Source organism: Palaemon carinicauda, chromosome 15 (genome assembly GCF_036898095.1).
Source record: "Palaemon carinicauda isolate YSFRI2023 chromosome 15, ASM3689809v2, whole genome shotgun sequence".
Taxonomy (NCBI): domain Eukaryota; kingdom Metazoa; phylum Arthropoda; class Malacostraca; order Decapoda; family Palaemonidae; genus Palaemon; species Palaemon carinicauda.
Window position 1 is genome coordinate 38,297,444 of NC_090739.1, and position 17,039 is coordinate 38,314,482.

Below are 17,039 nucleotides of genomic sequence, written 5' to 3' on the forward strand. Positions count from 1 at the left end.
GGAATGAAGTAGGCTGATAGTGGTACCGAGCGGAATCCGGCCCATCTTAGTATTTATACTGTTAGATGGGAAGAGGCTGTGAGCAAGTTCCTTCTTGCTTGTTGATGTGAGCCCCTATGGGGTGTTGTCGCTCATCACACCACTGAGTGGCCCGTCAGGAACTGATGAGGCTGTTGAAGGACCGGAATATTGACCTTCATCTCTTAAGAGGTTTAAGTGAACGTACTTTCGGACTCTGTCCAGAGGACTGAGGTCGTGTGCTGCAGCATGATGGTACCTTCTCCCTTCTTTTGATGTGTGAGCACAGAATTAAGTCCAGGGGTGGAAGGATGAGAAGGTTTCACCCGTCCGTAGATTCTCGACTGCCACCCATCCCTTGAGGTTCGTCCAATCTTCTGGTCTCATGGGGATCAAAATGTCCGGGAAATCGAAGGCCTGATTCCAATCAGACTCAAGACGCCACTGAAGAGAACAAATCCTGAGGCAGCCATTGGAAACTAGACAGGACAGGGATTATAGGTGTCCGGGGAGAAATAGTCACTCTGGGCTGGGAGTTCTGCTCGTCTTGAGAAAGGGTCTTGTGACCTTCCTAAGCCTCATTATCCTGTCTTTGATGAGAAGGTTTTTGTGGAGATTAGTGTCTGGAATCATTCCCAGATATACCAGTCTTCTGAAAAGAAAGTAGGGAAGACTTCCCAAGGTTTACCATGATCACCAGATCTTGGTAAAAAAACTTCAGAAGTTTCGGTGCTAACGCAAAGTTGCCACCGAGTCTGCTTAGATCAGTCAGTCATTCAGAAAACGGAGGAGACGGAAGCCGATCCTGTGAGCCCAGGATGGGTGATGTGGAAAGACCAAAGCACAGTGCCCTGAACTGGGGTTTCTTGTTGTCTAGACTGAATCTCATTTACTTCCTTGAAGATGAATGGTTTGGGCCTGGAAGTATGCGTCCTTTAGGTCCAGCGTGCACATGAAGACCTGTGGTCTTACCCCTTGTCCGAACTTCTTCAACATTGTGTGGACATCGACCCAAAGGGACAGCTCCTTGCGGATCCCTTCACATGGGAGTTTGTTGACGCTGGGGTCTTGACTCGTGAAGGAAAGGATGGGACGCAATACCCTGTGTAAGGATTCTTCCCTGAGAGAGAACTCCTTTAATTGATAGAAGTGCGTAAGGCAATGCTTGACCCTACCATGGGTCCTGATGGGATTGATGCTATTCCTTAGAACACAACCGGTCTGGCGAACGTTAACCAATGGTCAACAGCTGGGTATCGTGGCTACTGTACAGTTGGAGAGGGCTCGCGAGTAGTCACCTGTAGACAAGCCGCTAATAAGGCTGCCGATCGCCTGCCGGTCACTTTACTGGTTAGGTGTGATGGCGAATGGCGAGTAGCGATAAGTGTGTTGTTTGTCTTCCGATCTAGGGAACAACAGGCAGAGGTTGACTAGAGAGTCTGAGTGACGAACTGCTGGTGAACGGAGAAAGGCCAATCGGTGAATCGGTGATCTGTGAGCTGAGGATGGTAACTGACAGACAGACGAAGGCTGTCTAGTCAGTCAGCTAAGGAAGGTTCGCGATTGGCTTTGAGAGCCCTGAGAAACAGCAGAATTGTTTGACGATCACCTTTCAATCGAGGACTGGCTATCGGTGAGCTAGGGATCAGCAAGCTGATGATTGGCTGGTCAGAGATCAGCGAGCTGAGGTCGATGATCGAAGAAAGATGAGCTAGCAATCAGCGATCAAGTGATCGGCGAGCTGGTGATCAGCAAGCTGATGACTGGTTATTAACTAGCAATCAGCGATCGGCACTCTAGCAATCGGAGATCGTTAGCAATTGGCAAGACTGGAGGTCAATGATCAGAGAAAGATGAGCTAGCAACTGGCGATCGGTGAGGTAGCGACCAGCAAATAGTGATCTAGCAATCAGCCAGTTGATGATTTCTCATTGGTGGAAGATGAGCTAGCAATTGGCAGACTACTGATTGGCGGTCAGTGAACTAGTGATTGTCGAACTGGCAATTAGAGATTGGCGAGCTAATGATACGCAGTTCGCAATGTCCAACTCGTGTTTGGTGAAAGTGGTACTGTCAGAAAAATCTTCTGAAGAGGAAGGGACTAATGGCTCCCTGTGAGGAGTCTCGACCAATGGTAGATGCGGTGGATCCGTCTTGGAAGATGAAATCTTCGGGATTTTGAACCCTTCTGTGAAGCTTCTTCCCTCTTTCCCCGGCGGGCACGCTGTAATGCGTTTGCGGGGAGGGGAATGCGGCAACAGTGACCTGTCAAAAAGTTAACCCTTTCGTTCTTTTTGCCTCTCGCATGAGTGCGCTAGAAATAGTGGAGCATCGGCGCGCAGAAAAGCGCTGGTGCGCAGGTGAACCGGAGAACGCTGGTGCGCAGGTGAGCCGGAGAACGCTGGTGCGCAGGTGAGCCGGAGAACGTTGGTGCGCAGGTGATCCGGAGAATACTGGTGCGCAGGCGATAGCAGGAGCGCAGGCGAGCACGGGCACGCACTGACGAACGCGAGAAGGCTGGTTTGCATGCGAGCGCGGGCGAGCTGGAAAGCGCTGGTGTGCAGGAGAGCGCGCATATATATATATATATATATACATGTATGTATATATTTATAATATATATATATATATATATATATTTATATATATATATATATATACATATATATATATATATATATACTGTATATATATATATATATATTATATATATATATATATATATACATGTATGTATATATTTATATAGATATAAATATATATATATAATATATAATACACATATATTATATATATATATATATTATATATATATATATATATATATTTATGTATGTATATATATATATATATATATTATATATATATATATATATATACATATATATATATGTATATATATAATATATATAATATATGTATATTTTATATGTATATATATATATATATATAAACATATATATATATATAATACACATATATTATATATATATTATATATATATATATATATATATATTTATGTATGTATATATATATATACATAATATATATATATATATATATTATATATATATATATGTATATTATATATATATTTATATATAGTAATAAATATATATAAATATATATATATATATATATGTATTATATATATATATATATATACATATATATATATATATATATATATAAATAAACATTAAGAATGATTTCATATCATATATTTTCTGTATATATATAAGAAAAGAGTAAGTTAAAATGACAAATTCGTAGATAATTTGTATTTTTCCTAACTATACAAACCTTGGCTATTTAATAGGGGTATTACTTTCGGCATAGCTGAAATGACGAGCCATTAGAATTCTAACGAGGGTTTACTAGCGAGGGGGTAGGGAGGGGTAGCTTGCTAACCCACCCCTTCACACATCTGTGATTAGCTCACTTTACTTATATCAGCATTAAAGTCATCATGTCTTAGGTTATTCAGTGTCCATATCAGAATTATCACCATCATGCCTTAGGCTATTCATTGACCATATCAGCATTAAAGTCATTATGCCTCAGGCTATTCAGTGTCCATATTAGAATTAACACCATCATGCTTAGGCTATTCAGTGACCATATCAGCATTACCGTTATCATACCTCAGGCTATTCAGTGTCCATATCAGAGATAACACCATCATGCCTTAGGCTAGAGGTAGGACTTCCCGGGGGACAGGGCTGGCGGGCAAGTTTGATTAAATAGCTAAGGTTTGTATAGTTAGGAAAAATACAAATTATCTATGAATTTGTCATTTGTTCCGTAACCGAAATACAAACCATGCTATTTAATATGGGTGACTCAACCCTTAGGTAGGGTGGTAAGTCCCAGCCATTACTGGCTTTTGGCTTTTTGCCCGGGGACTCAGTATCTGAGTGTGTTAGTACTCAAAGATAAGGAGTCCCTGCACCTCGCAAGTGCCTTGCTCTGCAAGGACCGCGGCCTACATAAGCTTATGTGTGAAGGAATGAAGTGTGACTCGTCCTAGGAAGTTGACCTGAAGTCCTTTAGATGGAATTCTAGGATAGGATGTTCCCAATACCACCTCGTAAGGGTATGGGGACGTGACAATATTATCTTAATACTAGGAACACAACGAAACATGGTTTACCTGCATTGGTTTGAAGTCAGCTGTGCAGAGAACCCAGGATGCTGCTTTCCCCAAGAGAGGGGAGAATGAAGAAAAGAATAAGGGCCAGGCATACCTTTTCATTTATGCAAACTAAAACTGGGTAAAAATGCCCTCAACCCTCTGCTACTTGTCCATTAAGGAGCCTGAGGTTTAAACCAGCTGTTGTGCAGCCACCACAGGGCCGATAGAAAACGTATCGAGCCTCCTGTAGGTCACGTCTTGCCGGTAGTGGGCTGTGAAGGTCGTCTGACGCTTCCAAACCCCTGCTTGTAAAACCTGCGTCACTGAGTAGTTCTTCTTGAAGGCCAGGGACGTAGCGATGCCCCTGACATCGTGTGCTCTAGGGCGACGTGACGGAGGAGGGTCGGGATTCAGGGAATGATGGATAACCCTGCAAATCCACGCTAAGATAGTATTCTTAGTGACCCTCCTCTTCGTCCTTCCGGTGCTCACAAACAATGCCTGCACCCGAGGATGAATTGTAGCTGTTCTCCTAAGATAGAGCCTCAGTCTCCTAACTGGGCACAGTAGGAGATGGTCTGGGTCATCTGTTACAGAACGAAGACTCGAAATCCGGAAAGAGTCGAACCGAGGGTCTGGCACTCCTGGATTTTGAGTCTTAGCAACAAACTCAGGGACGAATCTGAACGTTACCTCCCCCCATCCCCTTGAATGGGCGATGTCATACGAGAGACCATGAAGTTCGCCGACTCGCTTGGCCGAGGCCAAAGCAAGTAGGAACACCGTCTTCCAAGTCAGGTGGCGATCAGAGGTCTGGCGTAATGGTTCATAGGGAGGTCTCTTAAGAGACCTGAGAACTCAAACCCCGTTCCATGGAGGAGGTCTCACTTCCGACTGAGGGCAAGTGAGCTCGTAGCTTCGTATGAGTAAAGAAAGTTCCAGCGAAGAGGAAATGTCCCTTCCTTTGAGCCTGAAGGCAAGACTTAAGGCTGAGCGATAGCCTTTCACTGCCGAGACCGAAAGGCACATTTCTTCCCGCAAATACACGAGAAACTTCGCTATTGCTGGAATAGTGGCATCGAGTGGAGAGATACCCCTTCCATGACACCAACCACAGAAAACTCTCCACTTTGCCTGGTAGACCCCTGCGGATGACTTTCGCAGGTGTCCAGACATCCTTTCAGCAACTTGTTGCAAAAAGCCTCTCTCTGTGAGGAGATGCTGGATGGTCTCCAGGCGTGAAGTCGCAGCAAAGCTATGGCTTTGTGAAAGATGTTGGCCTGTGGTTGTTTGAATAGCTCATGTCATGGAGGAAGTTCTCTCAGGAGTTCTGTCAGGAGCTGCAGAAGGTTCGGAAACCACTCTGGGTGATGCCATAGCAGAGCTATCAAGGTCATTGAAAGGTTGACCGATATTCTGGTCTTGTTGAGTACCCTCCTCATCAGACAGAACGGGGGAAAGGCGTATACGTCGATGTTGTCCCACCGTTGTTGGAAAGCCTCTTGCCAGAGAGCCTTGGGGTCCGGGACTGGGGAGTAGTAAAGCGGAAGCTTGAAATTCAAAGCTGTCGCGAACAAATCCACCGTCGGGGAACCCCACAAAGTCAGGACTTTGTTGGCTACTAGACGATCCAAAGACCACTCGGTACTCACTATCTGCGATGCCCTGCTCAGACTGTCGGCGAGCACATTCCTCTTGCCTGGAATGAAACGAGCTTATAGGGGAATCGGTCCATCTCAGTATCTCTACTGCCAGATGGGATAGCTGCTCTGAAAAGGTACCTCCCTGCTTGATGATGTAAGCCACTACCGTGGTGTTGTCGCTCATCACCACCACGGAGTGACCCGCCAGGTACTGTTGGAACTGTTGAAGTGCCAGGAATATGGCCTTCATTTCTAGCAGATTTATGTGGAGGCACTTTTCTGATTCTGACCAGAGGCCTGAGGTCCTGTGGTTCAGAACATGGGCCACCCACCTTTTCTTTGAGGCGTCCGAAAACAGCATCAAATCCGGGGGGAGGACGAGAAGATCCACTCCCTTTCGTAGGTTCTCATCTGTCACCCACCACTGAAGGTCCGTCCATTCCGCACGACCCATAGGGACCATGACATCCGGGGAATCGTGTCCTTCATTCCACCGAGACTTGAGTCGCCAGTGCAGGGATCTCATCCTGAGGCGACCGTTTGGAACTAGACAGGCCAGGAAAGAAAGGTGACCGAGGAGACGTAACCAAGATTGGGCTGGGAGTTCTTCTCGTCTGAGGAAAGGATCTGCGACCCTCCTCAGCCTTGCTATCCTGTCGTCTGATGGGAAGACTTTGTGGAGATTGGTGTCTATGATCATGCCTAGATATATCAGTCGCTGAGTTGGAAGCAGAGAAGACTTCTCAAGATTTACCATGATCCCTAGATCTTGGCAAAGTCCCAGAAGCTTGTCTCGGTGTCGAAGAAGGGTCGACTCCGAGTCTGCCAGGATCAGCCAGTCGTCCAGATAACGGAGGAGACGGATGCCGATCCTGTGTGCCCACGAAGAAATTAGGGTGAACACTCGGGTAAATACCTGAGGTGCTGTAGAGAGACCGAAACACAGCACCTTGAACTGGTAGATCTTGTTGTCTAGGCTGAATCTTAAGTACTTCCTTGAAGACGGATGGACTGGGATCTGGAAGTACGCGTCCTTCAGGTCCAGTGTACACATGAAGTCTTGTGGTCTCACTGCAAGTCTGACCGTGTCTGCCGTCTCCATGCTGAACGGGGTTTGTTTGACAAACCTGTTCAGAGCTGAGAGGTCGATGACTGGTCTCCAGCTTCCAGACGCCTTCCTTACAAGAAAGAGTCGACTGAAGAAGCCTGGGGAGCCGTCGACGACCTCCTGGAGAGCGTCCTTCTTTAACATGGTCTCGACTTCTGCCCGTAGGGCTTGGCCCCTTGCCGGTCCCATGGCAAAGGAGCTCAACGACACTGGATCCGCTGTCAGGGGAGGTAGAGATGTTGTGAACGGGACGCGATATCCCTGACTGATTACGGAAATCGTCCAGGAATCGGCCCCGAGTTGCTGCCACCTGATTGCGCAACTTTGTAGGCATCCCCCACACTGGTGGACATGCAGGGGGATTGCCAATCCTAGCGTTTGCGGCCTCGGCCACTCCCTCTAGGATTTTTCCCTTCCCTGGAGGACTTTTTGCCTTTCTTGTCTTTGACAGGAAAGGGCTTCGACACCGTTACCTTTGCTGCCACTGCCGGTTTCGTCGTCTTGGACGGGCGAGGTTGTTGAGGTGCTGGAGGTTTATAGGGCTTTGATGTAAGAACCCTATGTAGGAGAGAGTCCTGATTGGACTTCCTCCACCTCTCAGCTGCCTGTTCCACGTCTTTAGGCTCAAACAGATTCTTCCCCAAAAGGGAAGAATGTCTGAGCCTGCTGACCTCGACGGCTGGGACCTTCGTGTGGAACCTCTCTGCCACCGCATTACGTCGTTTCAGGATGAAATTGGCCCACAAGTTCGAGACTTGGTGGGCCAGAAACACAATGGTGCGGGTGCCCGAAAGGAGGAAGGTCTCCAGGGCCTTCCTGGTGCTCTCCTTAGACAGGTCCTCGGATCGCAACAGGATGCCAAGAGACCCCAGCCAGACGTTCAGCCACGAAGTAGCCTGCATGGCACACTTCGCAACCTTCTCCTGACTTAGGATCTCTGTCGCCGAGAAAGACTCTTGACGGCTAGAGAGCCTCTCTAGAGGGACTCCCTTGGTGAGCTCTTCTACCGAATGGTGCAAGGGGAGAGCTAGGCAAGACTCCTCCGTGATCTCAAAGTACCTCCTCTGGTGGATACGAGGAGGAGGGAGGAGCTTGTTGCCAGCAGTGGAACGGCTGGAGGAGGCGAGTTCGGAGAGCTGGCCCTCAACCTTATCCCTGGCACTCTTCACCCCTTGGGACCAGGGCAAAGCCGCACTGGCCTTAGCGGGTTTCTGAGTGCCAAAGACTCGGTCTAGGACCGTGTCCTTGCCCTCTCGAGGAGGAATCTCAGGGTCCGGGAACCCGTTGAGATGCCTCATCAGGGTCAGAACCTGCCAGAAGGCATGCTCTGACTCCTGTGGCTCCCCTCCTGGAGAACTGGCAGCAAAGTCTCCCGTTCCCAAAGGCTCTTCTTGGGGGGCCACGTGGACGTTCTCTGCGGGTCTTGTTGGCTCTAGTCGAATCCTTGAGGAAGACTTGGGGATGCTTTTAGAGTCCTTAGGCTCCCTCCTGGGAGGAATACAGGACTCCAACAACGTCGTCTGTGGGCTCTTCTCCGCCCCAACCCAGGACGATTCTCCTGCACGAGGTGGGGTTTCTCCCATTGGTGCGATGGGAGAACGTCTCACCTCGGTCGACTCCCCTGAGGACGGAAAATCCTCATCCACAGGAGAGGGAGAGAAAGTCTGGGGAGGGGGGAAAGAGCCTCCCTCACGGACTTGCGAGGAGCCAGCTTGGCCCTGGGAGAAGTTACCACGACTTCTACTCCTCTCTTCCTCTTCATTGGGGTCGAAGCTGCCATTGATTTGAGGCCCAACTCAGAGAAGGCAGGTTTGAAAGCCTGCATGACGGCTCTGACAAGGGGCCCGAACCATAGCTGCTTAAGAGACTCCCTCTGAAGGGAAGGGGATCGGGTGATCCTTTGGAGTACAAACAACTGGGCCTGCCTGAAAAGAAAGGGAAGAAGAAGGTTGGTTCCTGGACCTATCCAGAGTATTCCCCTCCTCCTGCGGGAGCGCTGATCTGCGCTTGCGAGGTGGGGGGGAGAACGTGAAGATGACGACCTGGAGGCTCTCGTTCATGTAGCTTCGTGCAGGGGCTCGCGCTGTGAAGCCCGATGGGAATCGCGCTGGCGCTCGTGCGATGGGATTTTCCCTAGTTCGCGCGCATGCGCGCGGAGATGATGGCAAGAGCGCGCGGGCGAGCGCTGGCGTGCAGGAGAGCGATGGCACCCTGGTGAGCGATGGCGTGTTGGCGAGCGATGGCGTGCAGGCAATCTGTGACGCGTGAGCGAGTGGGCGCGTTGACGCGCTGGCGAGCGATGGCGCACAGGTGATCGGTGGCGCGTGCGCGATCTGGCGACAGCAGAGGAGGCGTCGAAGGGTGTGCAAGCGCTTGCGCGCGCGTTGGCGCGCAGGAACTCGCTAAACTCTAGAAGGAGTGCGCATACGCGCAGGGGAAATACCCCTAGCGCGTGGGCGCGCAGGAGGGCGCACCGCAGGAGCTGTGACAGGTGCGCGTGATGGAGACTGCGCGCGATGGCGCGTAGGCGGGGGCTGACGAGCAGGCGAGGTCCGAAGGCGCGTAGGAGATCGCTGACGGGAAGGAGAAGAAAGATTCTTCCCTTCTGCATCCAGATCCGAAGATCGTGGGCGTGCAGGCGCACATTGGTGCGCAGGCGAACGCTGGCGTGTAGGTGAAGAGCGCTGGCAAGGAGATCGTGGGCGCGCATCAGGATGAGGGCGCGCAGATGTGCGCTGGCGAGGAGAAGATCGCTGGCGTACAGGAGATCGCTGGTGCGCAGGTGAGCACTGGCGAATAGGAGAGCGCTGGCGCGTAGTCTCAGCCACAGGAAATCGCTGGCGCGTAGTCTCAGCCACAGGAAATCGCTGGCGCGTTGTCCCTGGAGGCGGTGGTTTCTGAAGAGCAGTCTCAGGAACAGCAGGAGAGCGCTTGTGCGCCATAGCGCGTGGGCGTGCAGGAGAGCGTTGGCACACAGGGGATACCTGGTGCTTAAGGGACTTATTCACCATGTGAGAAAGCCCCTTTTGCCCCGAAGGGACCGATGCCCGTTGGATAACAGGGTGCGTGGGCACCCACAGTGCGTCAGCGGCCAGGAACAGAGATGGAAGGTCAGCAGGTCTGGCAGGCGAAGGAGATCGTGAAGGATCTGCAGAGAGGTCCAGGGATACAGCTGCAACGGTCGGTGCACGGCGAGGAGGATACTCTGCGGGGGACTGCGAAGACGAAGAACTGAAGAACCTTTAGGGGAGAAGGAAGTCCTCTACGGCAAAGAGAAAGGCGAGCTTTCTGTCTGATACCTCCTCTGGGGGCAGCAGGCAGACCATCGGCAGTCCTCCGAAGAGGAGTCTTTGTTAGTGAACTCCCCCGAGGGGAAGAATCACCTGCAGGAGAGACCGTTGGACTTAGCTCCTCCCTCGAAGGATGTTCGGAGGGGGGAACTAAGCCTTCAGCTGCATCAGGAACCATAGCAGGGGTTTAACCTAAGTCGTCGGAAGCCCCTGCCACAACAACGTCGACGATAGACAGAGGATCAACCTCTGCTACCGCCGGCGACTGTTTGGCAGCATCCCCCAACCTGATTATGTCAAACAGGGCTTCCTTGGAGGGCAAACCCTGAAGCCCCATGGAAGTCCAAAGCTGCAATAAATCATTGTTAGACACATTATCAGAAATATCCTCCCCCGGGGGAGGAGGAGGAGCTGCCTCGCTATGGGAGGCAACTCCCTCTCTCGAACCCCGAGGTTGGTCAACGTAAGTACGGCCTACGCTACCACTCGACGGCCCCTCGGGAGAGACCGATGGAGTGGGAGCTTCGGAGGAGGTTCGGGCTACGGAAGAAGAGTCCTTGGGATTTTCTCTCTTCAAGGAAACCCCTGGAGGAGAAATATCCAGTTTGGACTTCTTCTTTGGCGCTGGGAAAACCTCTCCCACTGGGAGGTAGACCACTCCCTACACTCACCGCATACTTTATTTCTTTCACACCGTTGGCCCCTGCAATAAGGACATAAGGTGTGAGGGTCTGTGTCCACCGCCGACATAAACGTTCCGCAAGGGCGGTCAGGTAAGCCGGGACACTTCCGCATGGTAGAGGCCAACTTCCAAACACACTGAAAAGAAAAAGCAAAAAACAAAGATCAAAAGCTGTCATAAGCGAGGGTGGGAGCAGACACGTCTGATTGTCACCCAAGCCAAAAGCAAAGGGAGCTAATCACATGTGTGTGAGGGGGGAAGGGGTAGCAAGCTACCCCTCCCTACCCCCTCGCTAGCTCTCGTTAAAATTCTAATGGCTTGTCATTTCAGCTACGCCGAAAGTAATACCCATATTAAATAGCGTGGTTTGTATTTCAGTTACGGAACAACGACAAAATTTAATGACAGTCCAAAATAGGCGAGGAGAAAGAGCGGTAATAACTGGTCTCCATCCAAGCCAAAAGTAAAGAGCTAAATCACAGGTGTGTGAGTGGAGTGGTAGCAAGCTAACCCCCCCATCTACCGCTAACTAGCGGGATGGGTAGTTAACCATCGCTAAAATTTTAATGGCTCGTCCTTTCTGTTTCACCCAAAGTAATATCCCTAATAAATAGCGTAGGTTTGTATTCCAGTTACGGAATAAACTTTCTTTGTAAAATGAAAGGAAGAGGAAGAACCTCAGATGACGATCCCGCCCGTAGAGAGCTAGAAGAGCCTGCTACCTGGGAGATTGCCTTCTTTCTGGCCGCTATCAGTCCCTTCAACCAAGGCAAAACTGCGCTGGTCTTAGGGGCCTCTGGGTACCAAATAAGTGGTACAGGACCATGTCCTTGCCTTCCTGGGGAGTGGAACCAAGGTCTAAAAGCTTTTTGATGGTACGCATACAAGCAAGGACTTGCCAGAAAGCGTGTTCCAACTCCTTATGCTTATCTTCGGAGTGGAATTTAGGACTCGCTGCTGTAGCAAGGTGGTCATCCTCAGAGTCCAGGAACTCATCTACCTCCAAGTTCTTACACATAGGAGGCTAGGGTAGGTCTAAGTCATCAACAGGGGTGGCTTCCTGGGAAGGTCCCGCCTCGGGGGATCCCCGAACTATCTCAGGCCTAAGTGTTTTTCTTGGTTTTGAGCTCTTAGGAACCATTTTGGAATCCTTAAGCTCCCTACAATGGAAGCTCTAGGGGTAACCTGTGGTTCCGTCAAGGCGTGAGCCTCGGAGGTGGAGGATTGCTCGTCTCTATGTGGTCTGGAGACGGGGCGACGTTTCAGAGGAACTTTTTCCAAGGGTTTTGCCTGAAGGATCGAAGGGAGATCTCCCAGGGCGAGCCCATGTCTCAGCTCAACCGAGGTTGAAGCCAGTCAGAGTGAGGTGGAGTACAACGCTACAGCCTTTTCTGTCTAATTGTTAACCTATCCCCAAAACGAATAGGAGTGAAGGGGGGTTGACCGAAGTCTCTTGACTAAACCGAGTTCAATCCTGTCTTCACCCCTAAGTCTAGTTGGAGTGGACAGGTGAACCGGAGGGTTGTCGAGACGACAAACCGAAGCAGGTTTCTTCCTGGGATCAGAAGGGCGTGCGGAGGTTGACGAGTAGGATGCCAACCTCTCTAGCGGGATCCTTGGGGTGGACGACCGGATCCGAAGCTGCTGGGGCTGAGAAGGGGCCAGAAAGCCTGAGCCATTTAAGGACTCTAGTAGGGCAGACACCAAGGTGTAATACCACAACGGAAGTTCCCCTACGGACATCAGGTCTAGGGTGTCCTTCGGGAGACCTAGAAGAAGGGAATGCTTTTGAGCAGGACGATGTTTTGGAGCCTGAAAAGACTGATGGGACATATGTCAAGGCATAAGGTCCTCCTTTGTCGTCCTTAAAGGACAATCAGGGGAGATCAGAACACCCGCGAACTTATTTGGGGGTTCTCAAAACCCTTTTGGGAAGGGGATCGGTCTACTGTACTGCTAAAAGGAGCAATTGTAGGGGCTCTTTGCCGAGGCTTGGGGCTCGAGACCGATGGTGAAAGCGTGGCTAAAACATGTGAAACTTGTGTGAAATCAGCCGATTCACATGTGAAAGGGTGCGATTCACGAGCCAATAAAAGTATTTTACGAGAGACTAATAGCGAGCGAGGAGGAGGGACCCTTAGGGGCGTCTGCAGCACTGTAGGGCTTCGATCGCTCGCTGGAGGAGTCGAAAAAAGCCTCTGATGTGGTGAAACGTGTCGCCTTGTCGAGTGTCGCATCAGCGGGCGACATGTAGGAGAATGTCGCGTAGGAGCGTGTCGTGTAAGCGAACGCTAGCAAGGACACCCCATGCTGCAAAGGGAGGATGGATAGACAATAAGGAGGACTTTTAGTAGGAGATTGCCCGTCGTTGTTCAAGCGCAGGTCGTATGGTAGAAGGAACTGTGGGAGATCGCCGGGTCGGAGAGCGTCGCATTGAACATGAACACAAACTTCTACATCATCATCGTGAAGAGGATCGTCTTGATCTAGAAGGATCTCTCTGTGCCCCAAGCTCAAGAAGCTGAATCAACGCTTCTTTAGAAGGGAGTGCAGTCACTCCTAGGGACGGTCACGCCTGAAGCACATCTGAAAAAAAAATGGTTCCCGAGTGGTCGGAGGTGAAGGTGCTCTTCTAGGGGAAGCAACAACCCCCCGGTGCTACAAGTTTGCCTTTGAGTCAACAATTCTGCGCTCTTACTTGACTGGCCCCCGGAGGAGGAGCTCCAGAGAGATATCTAGGGGTGAGGGAAGAGGAAGTCCGAGGTCTTTTCACCCTTGAGGAAGACCCTGGGGGAGAGAGATCTCTCTTGGACTTCTTCTTACGACACCCAAATTTCTCCCACTTTGAGGCAGGCCACTCCCTACATTTGTCACAGGGCGAGCCCTACTCGCAGCGACACCCCCTGCAGGTCGGGCACAGCGAATGAGGATCGGTGTCCACCGACGACCTGAAGGTACCACAGGAGCGCCCTTCGGGACCCGGGCAGGTATACAGGGGGCCGTCAAAGAGAAACAATCACACCCGTAAGAGAGAAAGAATTTTGCATAAGCGATAGTCTGTAAGGCAAGCCTTGAGAGGCGAGAGCGGACATGTCCGATCTCTACAAGCCAATAGAAAAAGGTGACGAAATTCATCAATGTGAGAGTATATATAAGCAGCTAGGTAACCTCCAGCAACCCCTCCTCACATTTAAAGTCTTATGGCTAACTTTCCAACTTCGCCGAAAAATAATACTGTAAATATAAACACTGTAAGCTTTATTAGTGCAGGAACAAACAGGGTTTCCCATACCATTTTCTATGGCATCGTTCATAGCTGTGTTCACTGTATTACAAATAATTCCTTACTTCATTGAGCTAATGATTAATTGGTTTTTGCTCTGCCGTATACTCGTTCTGCTTGCGATTAAACACTATCTCACTGCTCCTATGTTTTGCTATGTGCACTAGAACTGTGGGGTAGTATTTTGTCTTTTCAACTATACAAACTTAAAGGAGTGAATATATACACACTTAACAAAGGGGTGAATTGTAGCTTCGTGCTCCAGCATCTGTTCGAATATGGACTTGGCTTCCATTTCTAATGATCAGTCTAAATATATCAAGCACACGTTTCTACCCTAACCTTTTACTATCAACATGATCAATAAAATAAGAACTAAGATTATATTGCATACTCTATTCCAAAATTGAAAATAATAATAAAAAAAAAAAGGGTTTAAAATACAAAATGCGGGGCCCTTTATTCTGTTTGACCATATAACTTATGCAGAAGTACCACCTATCAGTGTTTTTCTGAACTATTGGGAAGAAGGAGGCTCCTAAATGTGCTGTGACAAAAGAAGCAATACGGGTATTTCTTATTATAATCTGTAACTTTGTTAATAGGTTTCCACCAGTAGTATATGGTACGAGGTACTCAAAAGTGTATTTGCAAATATCTATTCAATTATCTAAGTTTCATGGTTCTAACTAATATTGCACCATTCTATAACTAAACCAGTAAGTAAGGATTTGGCTCCTAGGTTAGGTTAGGTGAGGAACATTAGGTTAGATGGTGTTCTAGTGTTTGTTTTCAGGTAAAATTATAGTTATTGACGGGACAATATTTCGAACAGAAAATATACTATGTTTTCCTGTAGTAAATAACGTGCTTTAACCGAATTTGATTTTAATGTCGTGAGTAAACAGAAATATGTACAAATGGGTATTGTAACAACAAACACATACAAATGGTATCAGAAGGGCCAAATACTAGAATGTCGCGGGTAAAAATAAGGAGGGCTTATAAGAAAACAGGTAATCCTATTGGTCAAAATAAAGGAGGGCGGGGTTCATGTGCAGAAGTTCTAAAAGTGGTTTACACGCGCGTACTTAAGAATGAACGGGAGAGAATTTAACCGGTTTGTACAATGTCAACAAACAAATGAAAAATATACCAGTAGTGTAAGATATAGACAATCTGTGCAGTTTTCCATGGACTTATTATACGTCCAAGAAAATAATGTATGGAGAAAAAAAAAGTTTTGTTTTACCATTATATACCGTTTTCCAAGTATGTTTTCCTCAGCCAAAAGCCCGGGTTCCCACTGGGGTCCCCCATTGTCAACAGATATATATATATATATATATATATATATATATATATATATATATATTTCACTAAGTACTTATTTTCGGTGAAAATAAACTTAAATTTCAAAGTAAACGGGAGTTTTTCTACAGGAATAAGCTGTTTTTTGAAAATGGGGTTTTTAGTCACAACTTTAGAATTATAAAACATCTAATATAAATAAAAACACTGTATGGGGTCTCCCAATTTTTTGCACAAAAATAGTTTAAAGTACTTTTAAGTACACCATAACACTTTTTATTTCCTTTATTATGAATATTGTACTATAGTAAACATTTATCAATGGTAACTACTGACCCAGTCCACCCTAACTCTTAACCAACTACAAAAGCTTCACTGATATAAATTGACTAAAAACTGGGCAGCATAAAGTATCTCGGGATTGGCAAGTTATCGGTGCCCGAACCATTTTACAGTAATGTGCCAGTCACTAAGTTAGGTTAGGTTAAGTTGTGTTGCAAGAATTAATCTAACAGTACTTTTAACCCATTTTCTCTTTAATTCCTTAGGCTAGACAAGCCCAAAGGTTATCAACCATGGTTATCTTACCGTCCCCTAGCCTAGGCTAGAGTAGCTAAGGTAGCCTAACGTTTCATGTTTGTACCCAGTCCTTCCACAAACAATATCGAGACATTACTGCCCGTGTCACTATTTTACTCTAATATAAATAGCACACTCACTTTATAATTTCGTCTTTCACACTTGTTCATGAAAACTTTTTCTTCAGCTAGGTCATAAGATAACTGCTTACAAATAGGATTATATTTACGTCAGAATACAGAACGCTTATTCTATCAAACAGCAGAGTCAGATCAACTACTACTGTCACAGAAAACGGATTTTATGTGTTCTGCAATAATATTGATATATTTTGGGTAGTGTAAGTAATAATAAAATGTTGTTTATGAGATCGCAAATACATGAGTAGAAATACTGATTAACCAAACATGATATAGCAATAAAATTAGCACCAAACCTTAGTCTCCGAAATGGTTTCATTAGCTGTAAATGGGTTATATCATTTACCAATTCATTTTAAGTGATTATTTTAAATTTATGCTCTTGAATTTTACTTAATGAATAAGCACAATAAAGGGCTTTATATATGAAAATAAGCGCTTACAAACGTCGCAGTATGAACTCTACCCTAGAGAAGGAATTGGCATACTCCGCCTTACCTCCTTCTATTACAGTGCTTTTTATTCCTTTTGCAATTTGTCTTATTTTAGCATAATACAATTACCCTTTTTATCCTCATCAGCATATTCCACTAACAACTATGCAGGCTCTCTGTCACAAAATTTGTTCATCAGGTCTACACCCTTTCTATTGCCAGCTGAAGTTTATAGTTTTCTTTTGTCATGGGTGTTCTTTTTTTATTTATTTATTTATATATCTTTAGTTTCGTTTAGAATGTCTTTATGTGTCGTACCATTTTAGTTTCTAGGGGTGTTGTATATATAAAAGGCCATCTGAGTCTCTCTTACTGTTTGACTCCATTACTCTATATTTGTCTGTGTTTCTACAA

The 17,039-nt window shown here is 47.4% G+C and overlaps 1 protein-coding gene across 1 annotated transcript in view; it reads right to left on the reverse strand.

Moving 5' to 3' along the window:
- The window catches only part of LOC137654565 (ubiquitin carboxyl-terminal hydrolase 8-like), a 181,327-nt gene extending 164,998 nt beyond the window's left edge, over nucleotides 1-16,329 (reverse strand). Inside the window, exon 1 of the mRNA XM_068388305.1 lies at nucleotides 16,192-16,329. The gene's annotated coding sequence lies outside the window, so the exon portion shown is untranslated. The remainder of the gene's footprint in view (nucleotides 1-16,191) is intronic.
- Between the last annotated feature and the right edge of the window lie 710 nt (nucleotides 16,330-17,039).